This window comes from Lissotriton vulgaris, chromosome 5, assembly GCF_964263255.1.
Source record: "Lissotriton vulgaris chromosome 5, aLisVul1.2, whole genome shotgun sequence".
Classification (NCBI taxonomy): Eukaryota; Metazoa; Chordata; class Amphibia; order Caudata; family Salamandridae; genus Lissotriton; species Lissotriton vulgaris.
Genome location: NC_141693.1, coordinates 1901407118 through 1901417510, shown reverse-complemented (window position 1 = coordinate 1901417510; position 10393 = coordinate 1901407118).

Here is a 10393-nt window from a genome sequence, read left to right as displayed (position 1 = left end):
TAACCCTTCTGGAACACAAGATAGAGGACTAGGCCGAACGTCCGACAAAGGGCAAAAACACCCAAGCAAAACGCCGCAGCTGCCCAAGAAAATGCACCAGCTGCATACAGCAACACCAGGAAGGGCGAGGAACCTGCAAGGAGGAGTCCACACCCTCCAAGTGTAAGACAGGGTATCCAATAACCACAAATACCCCATTTAGGGTAGGACACGTCCCATCAGAGAACAAACTATAAACCTGCGACAGAAATCACAGAAGGCTTGAAAAGCAGCCAAAAAGTATACTTGTGCCAAAAAATGGTGGGGGTCAGAACCAGAAGCCAACTACAGAGGCGAGGCAAACAAGGGACCCCAAGGGCACAGCACCCCTCACAGAAAGTATGATGGGCACTCCAAACACCAGAGTCCAGGGGCAGGTGGGATAAAACCTCCCAGCAAGTCCCGGAGGATCAAGAAACCAGCCTATAGAGGAGGAGGAGGAGGAGGAGGATGGAGGTCCGCATGAAGACGCTGAAGGGCAGAGTCTGCATGACTGTTAAACAAAAGGAGCCCGTCAAAGGGTAGGTCAACCAGACGTTCCCTGATATTTTCAGGAAAAACAGCATCACATAACCAAGCATGGCGACAGAGAGCCACAGAAGTAGCCATAGCACGGCTAAGAGCATCGGCAACAACCAAGGCAGCACAAAGAATAAATGCGACCAACGCCCTGCCATCCAACACATGGCCCCGCAGATGAGCATGGGCATCTTTAGGAGAGACATGAGAAAGAAGGGACTCCACAGAGTCCCACATACTGTATGGAGCCCTGGTCAACACACACAAAGTGTTAAGCGCCCGTAAGGCAGTGCTAGACGAAGCGAAGACATTACGCCCCCATGAATCCAACCACCGGGCCTCCCAAGACGGAGGAAACAACACCATAGGCAAACACGGAAAGGCAATCCGCAGAAGAGAGCCTTGAGTAGAAGGGTGGAAAGAAAGAAAGACAGGGTCATGCGGAGCAGGGTGGTGATGATGCAGAAGTGCCTGAGGCACCGGCTCACCCGTGGCAGGACGCCCCCAAACCCCCACAAGAAAATTGTGGAGTGACACTTCAAAGGGAAGGAACAACTCCCGTCAACCAGAGCCCTGGTGGAGTACTTCCAAAAGGTTTTCCGTAGGGAACCGAGTGACAGGTTCACCCATCCGTAGAATACCAGTGGCTATGGAAATAGCCCGAACAAAGGCAACACTAGCCTCCGTAGGGCGCCGCGGAGGAGAAAGTAATTCCTCCGCGGGCGACGGCTGCAGACTGAGCCACCTGTCCCCATGTCCAGGGGGAAGCGGCCAGCGCCGGAATAGTGGGGGATCCACAGATGAATGGGGAACCGGAGGGGCCTCAGTGGAGGGCGGAGAGGCCAGTGGAAAAGCCATCCGCGAGCCACGAAAAGAAGAGTTCGAGGATTTAGGCCGTGGGGACGGCGAGGAGCCCTCCCTGGAAGATGCCAGTGAAAAGGCAACAACACGGCGCCCTGTCTCCGGGTAGGAACAGACCAACAGATGGCAGACCTCTGGAGAAGAAGGGACCTCAGGGGACGAATCAAGAACCTGACACCGGCGTGGATCCGTGGAGTCCACCACCGGCACCTGATCGAAGTCGATTGGCGCTGCAGTGGGCACTCGTGGTGCTGGGTCGCCTTCTGCCACCACATGCTCTCCAGGAGGATGGGGTTGGGTCGGCACCAGAACGGTGAGAAAGATGGCGGCCGGCTGTTGAGACCGGTCGGGAGCTCCGTGCCTGAGCTCCACGCGCGGTACTGTGTGGTGAGGATGCTCGTGAATATGGTGTTCAGGGGCAATTGCAGAATTGTATAATCACGGCATACTAAAGGTACTAGAGGTACTATGTGTAGTATTTAGTGGCGGTCCTGCTCATAGCCCAGCTTAGTAGAAGACGCGGTAGACGCGGATCTTTTCTTCAGCTTTTTCGGAGTTTTAAAAAGCCGGTTTTCCTACCTGCCGTGTAATTTTCTTTGCTCAAACTCTCCATGCTGATCCCGGTCAGCGTCCAAGATCCTGCCCAAGATCCTCCCCCAGCCCCCGCTGGTGTATCAGTGAGTACCGTGAAAACAAGCCTGCTCATCGGTGATTCGGAGCTCGATTCGGAGCTCAACACAAACACAAACGCTGGAGAGTGGGAGGCTGCTCTGCGAGCGCGGCGAAACTGCAGGAAAGCAGTGAGCCGGTTCTCATTCAGGGTTAGAGGTAAGGCGGGGGGGGTAGAAGTGTTTAGAAGTCGGGCACACTTCCCAGGGGAGTTCTTTAGTTCTGAGGTTCAGATAAGTAACAGGAGAATTACGCAATTCCTCTCCACAGAGTCATTGGTTAAGATATACCAGCCTCAGTCCAGTAGCACATTGTCTGTAACTGACACGCTAGTTTTGGGAAACCTATATGAACTAAACGGCCCTGACTACCTGTTTCTGGTGAATTATCTGGTGGGAGCTTGCGAGAGCAATATATTGTCACACTTACAAATACAATTACAACGTACCACTATAAGGAGGTTGGGTGGAATAAAAGTGGAGGGGCAGAAAGAAAGCACAGTTTGCGTCTCTCCACCCCCAGTAATTCCTGAACTATCAAAGCAAACACGGGTTTTAGCTAGTTTCAGTGCTATAGGTAAAATTGATACCATAGTAGATAATTCGGATCTGGCTGCTAAACCCGAAACTGATCTTGATCTGGTTCAGCAGGAAAAGTCCACTTACTGCTTAAGGAACAGGTTATTTCTTAAAAAATCAGCTCCTCCGGCTCTTAAACAACCTGTAATTCCGCGAATCACAAAGAGAGTTTCACGTAAAGCCCCTAAAACAGATAAAGGGATACCATTAAATAAGAAAGGAGCGTCAGAAGGGAGGCTGGAACTAGCTGAAAAGAGAAGAAAATCTGTAATAAAAATTACACCCTCCTTGAGGTCTTATTTTAAAGTGCAGGACAAAGTCCAGGACAAAATCCACTCTATATCTGTAATGGAAAAGTCTGCCTCACCAATGCTACCTCAGCCACTAATGGGGGACATAAGCGATCCGAGCAACTTTTTGGCAGAAATCTCAATGAGGGAGTTAGAGAATCAGGATCATGAGGAACCACAGACGACAGTCCAATCTCAGGACCTGATCTCGAGGTCTCCTTCCAGCCAGACTCCGAGTCAGACAATAATTATACCTCAAGGCTCCTCTGGAATTGTACCTAACCCTAGCTGTTCAACTATGCCTTCTGCTTCAGATTTGGAGAATGCTATAAATATCGCATCCCCTGACGCCAACACCTCAGATATAATTAACATTAACTCTAAATCTGATAAAACGCACTGTGAGCCTAGTAGCAATATGGAGGTCCTAATGGAAAAATGTTTGCAGAGATGACATCCAGATTTAAGATATCAGAGGATAACCAAATCAAACTCCATGATAGATTTGAATCTTTGGACTCAAAGTTATTGGCGTTGAATGTAATGTAAATGTAATGTATTGGCATTTATATAGCGCACTACTTACCCGTAGGGTCCCAAGGCGCTTCGACCGCTGCGAAACCCTTCCTGGCTTCCCTGAGAGATGGTCCCTTAATGGGTATCTCCAGGGTGAGACCAGGCATCCCCGGCGGTCTGGTGGGGCCGTTAGTGAAGATGAGGCAAGCTAATGCCCAGAGTTGCCGAGTGTGATCGCTGATCAGAGTGGGCACCGAGGAGAGAGAATTATCGAGTCCGCTGACCCTGGTCCAGAAACCTGCCGCGCCGGGAATCGAACCCCGGTCCCGGGCCGTCCTGAGAGTCTCTACAGTGGAAGCTGTAGCTGTGGGTCTGACTAAGAGGGTGGAAGCATCAGAACGAAATATAAGAGATTTAAAAGCAAAGGACAAAAGTATGGAGGAAAAACTGGAAGCTTTGGAAAACCAGTCTAGGAGATCTAACTTGAGAATTCTTAACGTACCGGAAGGGCGAGAAGGGTCAGACATAAAGAAATTTATAATATCGCTAATAGAGGATTATTTTCCATGGAGTAAAACCCTAGACTTGGAAAATGACATTCAGCGGGTACACCGTGATCCTTTTGGGAAACCTAAAGAGAGAAAGAATCCAAGGAAGATCCTGGTGAATTTTAGATCTTACAACATCAAAGAGAGGATCCTGAGTGAAGCTCTAAAATCTGGAACATACAACAGGGATGACTGGTCTTTTAGGATCCGATCTGACATTGCGAAAGTGACACAAGACAGGCAATGGGAGCTGGGTCAAAAAATGCCCGAACTAAAATCACTCGGGGCTACAGTCCAAATGAAGTTCCCGGCTTCACTCAGGATTATGTGGAGGAATAAGATGTATAACATCAAAGATCCTCTAGAAGTTGATAACCTTTTACTACAGATGCGGGACCAAATTCAAATTCAATCCCAATCCCATTCCTAGCCTGAATATACTTGTTCTGGACGATATATACCTAAAATGAAGCAATGAAAACTAGTATTAAGACATACTTATAACACTAGCATCCTTAATTATCTTTTTTTTTAATACAGGCACGGGGCTCAAAGAGGGCTATAATTAAGGCCCAAAGGAAAGGGAGGCTTTCCCAGGGAGGGTATGTGTCTCCCCATCCCTCCTTTTCTCTTTTCTTTTTTGCGTTTATCTTATATAACCACAAACACAAGTGGTTTTCAGCCATTTTAAGAGGGGAGGAGGGGGGGGAGCACATGGGGGTTGGGAGCAAAATAGGGAAAAATATAAAAAAAAGTCCTCATCTCAAACCAAAGGAGATAATCAGGAACCAATTGATTAATAACGGGCGCCATACATTTTACAGAGGGAGATGGGAAAAAACCTGAAGAATATAAAAATAACTACCTGGAATGTTAATGGGTTAAGAACCAAGAGCAGAAGAAGGAAAATCTTTGAATATTTAAAATCTGCCGATAGCAAAATCTTAATTTTACAAGAAACACACCTAATGAAAAAAGAATGGGAAGAGATCATTAAAACTCTTCACTGGGTTGAGGATTATGTTTGTACTGACCAACAGTGCGTCACAAAAGGGGTTGTTATCCTCATAAAAAAATCTCTGAAGGCAAGAATCTTATCATCCGAGACAGACCCTAAGGGGAGATGGGCGCTAGCTAAGATTACCTTTCTTAATAACACCCTTATTTTAGCCGGGTATTATGGCCCTAACATAGATGATCCTACTCCATTACAATCATTATACTCCCATTTGATTTCGGTAAATTTTCCTGTGATCCTAGGCGGAGACTTTAATATAATTTTAAATCCAAACACAGATCGGCTCCCAAAAGGAAAACAGGACAGCCTGCCTAAAATGAGGGAATGGTTGGGAATATATAAAAGAGATCTAAACCTACTTGATGTATGGGATGAGAAGGGCACCAAACAGGACAGGTTTACCTTTAATAATAAAAAGCTTGTCATACAATCAAGAATTGACTATTTTTTAATAGATCAGGGACTAGTAGAAAATACTCATAAACTGACCCACCTTCCCGCTCATCTCTCAGACCACTCGGCTGTCCAAATGACACTAAAAATAAATGACGATATAACAATACCGAGATGGACTCTGGATCGTTCTGTTCTCCTAGATCCCATAATAATTGACCAACTTACACAGGAGACAGAACTATATTTCCAAGACAATAATGGGAGTGCTTCACCCCAAGTGGTCTGGGACGCATATAAGGCAGTAACAAGGGGCAAGATCTGTGGCTTGGCCATTCATAAATCAAGAGACGCAAAAAAAGAGATCCAGAAAATAGAAGAGAATATAAAAACACTGGACCGACAGATCTTGATAGACACTTCACTCCCGAGATGTCAATACTTAATTAAGGAAAGGCTCAAATTGAAGGAAAACGTATCGACATTACTAGAAGGCAAAATCAGGGAAAGATGGGAAAGCAGTAAACTTGCCCATTATGAGTATGGAGAGGGCTGCGGGAAGATGCTCGCGTGGAAGCTCAAAACAGACCAAGCTAGAAATAAAATAAATTATATAGATCCAACAGACAGCTCTCAAAATGGGTTTGAAGAGAAAGTAATAAAAGAAGAATTCTCAGTCTTTTTTACCAACCTCTACTCTGAGGACTGTAATCCAAAAATTGAAGAAATAACCAATTTTCTACAAGCACAAAATATTCCAGTCTTAACCCCAGAGGAAAAAGTAACTTTAAATAGTGAAATAAAAACAGAGGAGGTTGCCCAAGCGATAAAAGAACTAAAGAGAGGAAAAGCTGCAGGGCCTGATGCCCTCCCAAATGAATTCTATATAAAGCTAAAAGATACGCTGGCTCCTCAATTAACAATACTATTTAACAAGATTTTTATAAACAACGTTAAAATTCCGGAGTCATGGAACGATGCTACCATTTCTATTATCTTGAAACCAGGTAAAAATCCAAAAAAATGCGAATCCTATCGCCCAATATCCATCCTAAATTGCGACTATAAGATCTTTACTCAAATCCTGGCAAAAAGATTAGGGAAAATAGCGGGAACATTAATAAACTCTAATCAAAAGGGCTTCATGGCAGGAAGGCATCTTCAGGACCTCACACATGAGTTGATCGGAGCAATTGATATCGCTATTGTAGAGAAAATCCCACTATCAATAATTACGATTGATGCTGCCAAAGCATTTGATAGGGTAAACTGGTCCTACCTAAGTGAGGTATTAAAGAAATTTAAACTGGGGGATAACATCATAAAAGCCGTAGAAAATATTTACAACTCGCCCAGAGCCAAAATACTAATTAACGGTCACCTAACTAACAACATCCAAATAGGTAGAGGTACACACCAGGGATGCCCCCTCTCCCCCCTGCTTTTTAATTTCTATATTGAGCCGATTGCAGAACATCTTAGGAATCTCCCTTCAATCTCCCCATTTTGCTATCAAGGGTGGCACAAGAAAGTTGCTTTATATGCGGACGATCTCATGATCTTTACTTCAGAGCTAGAAGAGGCTCTTAAAACAACAGAAGAGACCTTGATAAACTTTGGGAGGATATCTGGTTATCAGATAAATCAAACAAAAACTGAAACTGTAAGCTGGAATGAAAATTTCGTATCCCCCTTTAGTAAAGAAAAAATAAGATACCTGGGTATTGATCTGGTAAAGGAAATCTATAGAATTACCCAAATAAACTTTCACAGGGTAGAGATTGAGGTAAAAAAGTTACTGAAAGTCTGGAGAGCTCTGCCCCTAACATTCCTGGGTAAATCGAACATCATAAAAATGGCAATCTTACCAAAATTCACCTTTATTTTTAACGCTATCCCGCTCGAGTTCAACAGAGAAAAGATAAAAAAGATGCAGGGAGACCTATCTAGTTTCATATGGTCTTCTAAAAAACCAAGAATCGCATGGCGTAAATTAAGAAGATCTAAAGAGCAAGGAGGTATAGCAAGCCCAGATCTACTAGAATACTGCAGGGCCTTTCAATTTAAAAGTAGTAGAGTGTTGTTGGGTCCTTATGAAAATTATCCATTATTCCTACGAATTTTAACAAACAATACCAGTCACTTTCTCTACAAATTCGGTCATCCGAAGTTCTTTAAAAAAATTAAACTGAAGGTCCTGAAATCAGCCGCTAGAATATGGTACTGTATTAGATCTACAGTGGATATCCCCTTTTATAGTGATAAGGCCCCGATCTGGGATTCTCAGACCACACCAGACTGCCTTAAAGACACTTTAGCGACACCGCTAAGATCAGCAGGAATAACGGAATGGGGACAGCTCCTGTTTCAAAATAAACTGCTTGATTGGGATATATTATCTCAATGCACGAACTCCACTCTTTCGAAATTTAAATATTACCAACTACTGAGTTGGAGTAAGTCCCTTAAAGAAACTAGAAAAGGTAACATCGCCCTGGAGATAAAGATGCAGACGTCTAAACCATTTCTGAAAGAAATTTCCTTCTGGTACTGGGCCCTAATCTCGGCTGGGGAGGACGACTTCCGAATTCCAGAAAGTATCTGGGGAAAAGACCTGCCGACGCTGGATACAAGCAATGCATGGCAAGTACCTATGAGCATATGCTGGTCAATTGTAACGTCTGCTGCTCTTAAAAGAAATCATTTGCTCACTGTACACAGAGCCTACTGGACACCGAAAAGATTATCCAAATTGAACGGGGCCACAGTGAAGAGCTGCCCAAAGTGTGGTTTACAGATGGCTGATGACTTACATATGTTCTGGCGTTGTCCTAGCCTGGACGCATTCTGGAAAGAAGTGGGTACTACCTTAGAAGGGGTATTTGGAAGACAACTTTCTGTAAGTATGGACCTAGTTATCTTTGGGGTCTCAAGAACGAATGTAGTAAGACCTTTTACTAAAGCTCAAGAGAACTTACTTTTCATTCTGATTCTTTTGGCAAGGAGGGAGATTTGTGTAAAATGGATAACTCCTGTTCCCCCCACTCATAACGAATGGCTGGCTTCAGTTTTGAAAGTGTTTAACCTAGATAAAAATAAGAAATACGCCTCTAAAAAATATAAATTCTGGGACTTGTGGGAAGAATATCTTAGTAGGTGAATTAAGTGGAGCTGTATATATATAATGTGCATGTAACATGGTGGTAACATTCCTGGATTTCCCACTACTTCCTCTGTAAACTGTCCAATGATTACGCTATCGCAACAATGTCGGGGAAGGCTTGCAAGAGTAGCAAAGATGGCTAGCTCAACCTACTACGATACAACAATCCTCCTCCTTATAAGTGTATGGACGTAAGGGGTCTCTTTCCTCAGGGGTGCCACGAAGTTGAGAAAGGTCCCTGAAAACTCCTGACTTTAACTGTTGCGTAATGAGGACAAAAAAAAAAAAAAGAGAGAGAGCGGTGCTGAAAATGCGCCACATCGGCTTCAGACGGGTAACTGCCCATGTCGAGGACCGAGAGGGACTCAGGAAAGCGCTCGAGGTCCCTGCCCCCACCCGCGACTCCACCGGAGCCGGGGAGGAAGGCTCCCGGCATCGAAATGGCGCTGGCTCGACCTCTTGTGAGGCAGCCACCTGCTCAGAGGACTGAGGGGGGCTCGAGGGTAAGGCCGGAGTCCCAACGATCTTCTGCGATGCCACAGGGCGCTCCGTAGGGATTTACGGCAAGGCAGGGACACCAGGCGCCGAAGAGGGGAGCCCCGAAGGACCGCACCTTGAAGAGACCACCTTCCTATGACCTGAAGCCGAAACCTTGGGTGCCAGAGCCACTGTGACTCCGTGGAGGTCCCCGCGCGAGGCAAGGGAACTGCGGATGTTTCAGGAGGTGGATGAAGGGCCAAAGAAGCCTGCAGCGCCACAGCATAGGCTGTCATTTGGGCCCTAGTCGCCTCTGTGCAGTGAAACGGCGGGTAGGAAGGCGACAGGCGGGGGCGCATGGCCCAGGGGGAGCCGGCGCCCACCATGGAAGAAGGAAAGGGCCTCGGAGATAAACTGAAAGACCTACCAGCCGGTGAGCCACGCCCTGGGGGCAGAGGTGAAAGACGATGTCGCAGATGAAACCGGCGGTCCTTGCTTCGGAGGTAGGGGACGGATGCTGGGATGACACCGAACTGGACAAGCGCGCCGACAGCAACTTCAGCCGGCGCTCCTGCCGTGACTTAGGCTTAAGGTGCTGGCAGGCGTCGCAACTCTCCGAGTCGTGGTGCTCACCCAGGCACCACATGCAAATTGGGTGAGGGTCCGTCGATGACATGGGACATGCACAGGAGGTACACATCTTGAAGCCCGAAGGCATTCGCACACTGTTCCTCTTAATGCCAAAGTGTGAAAAAGAATAGAAGGCCTGAAACGGACCAGGACACAATCCGGATCCGCGTTGCACGCGGAAAAGAGAAAAAACTGACGTAGGCGCGCGGGGGTGGGACTTATGTATCCTCGCTGATGTCATGAACGTGGACGACGTCAGGGCGGAGTCAAGTGGTGCCATCCCCCCACGGCGCAGGGATGCTGTGGCAAAAAAGTTTTCCGGATCCAGTTTCACGCTTGGGGATAATTCTACGTTAAGGAATCTGCAGCTAGTAGTCTCTATCAGATCTATTTTTTCCAGGGGGGTGTAGCCCCTTGGTAGCCACACCTCAGGATGTGGGCTAAGGAGCTCTGTGCAGGGTCGGATTGGGATCACAATTCGGCCCGGGCACTGACGAAAAAAGTGGCCCACATTCAAGAGGCGTGGCCCATATTTAAGGGGCGTGGCGCACATTCAAGGGGCGTGCCCTTTCATGAAACACTATTTGCACAGACAAGGAATGAAAGTGGGAGGATACTGTTCTTGCACAGGACACAGGGCAAAGGTGCCAATGGGCTACATGCTGAACAACTAAAAAAAATAGCAAGGCCCC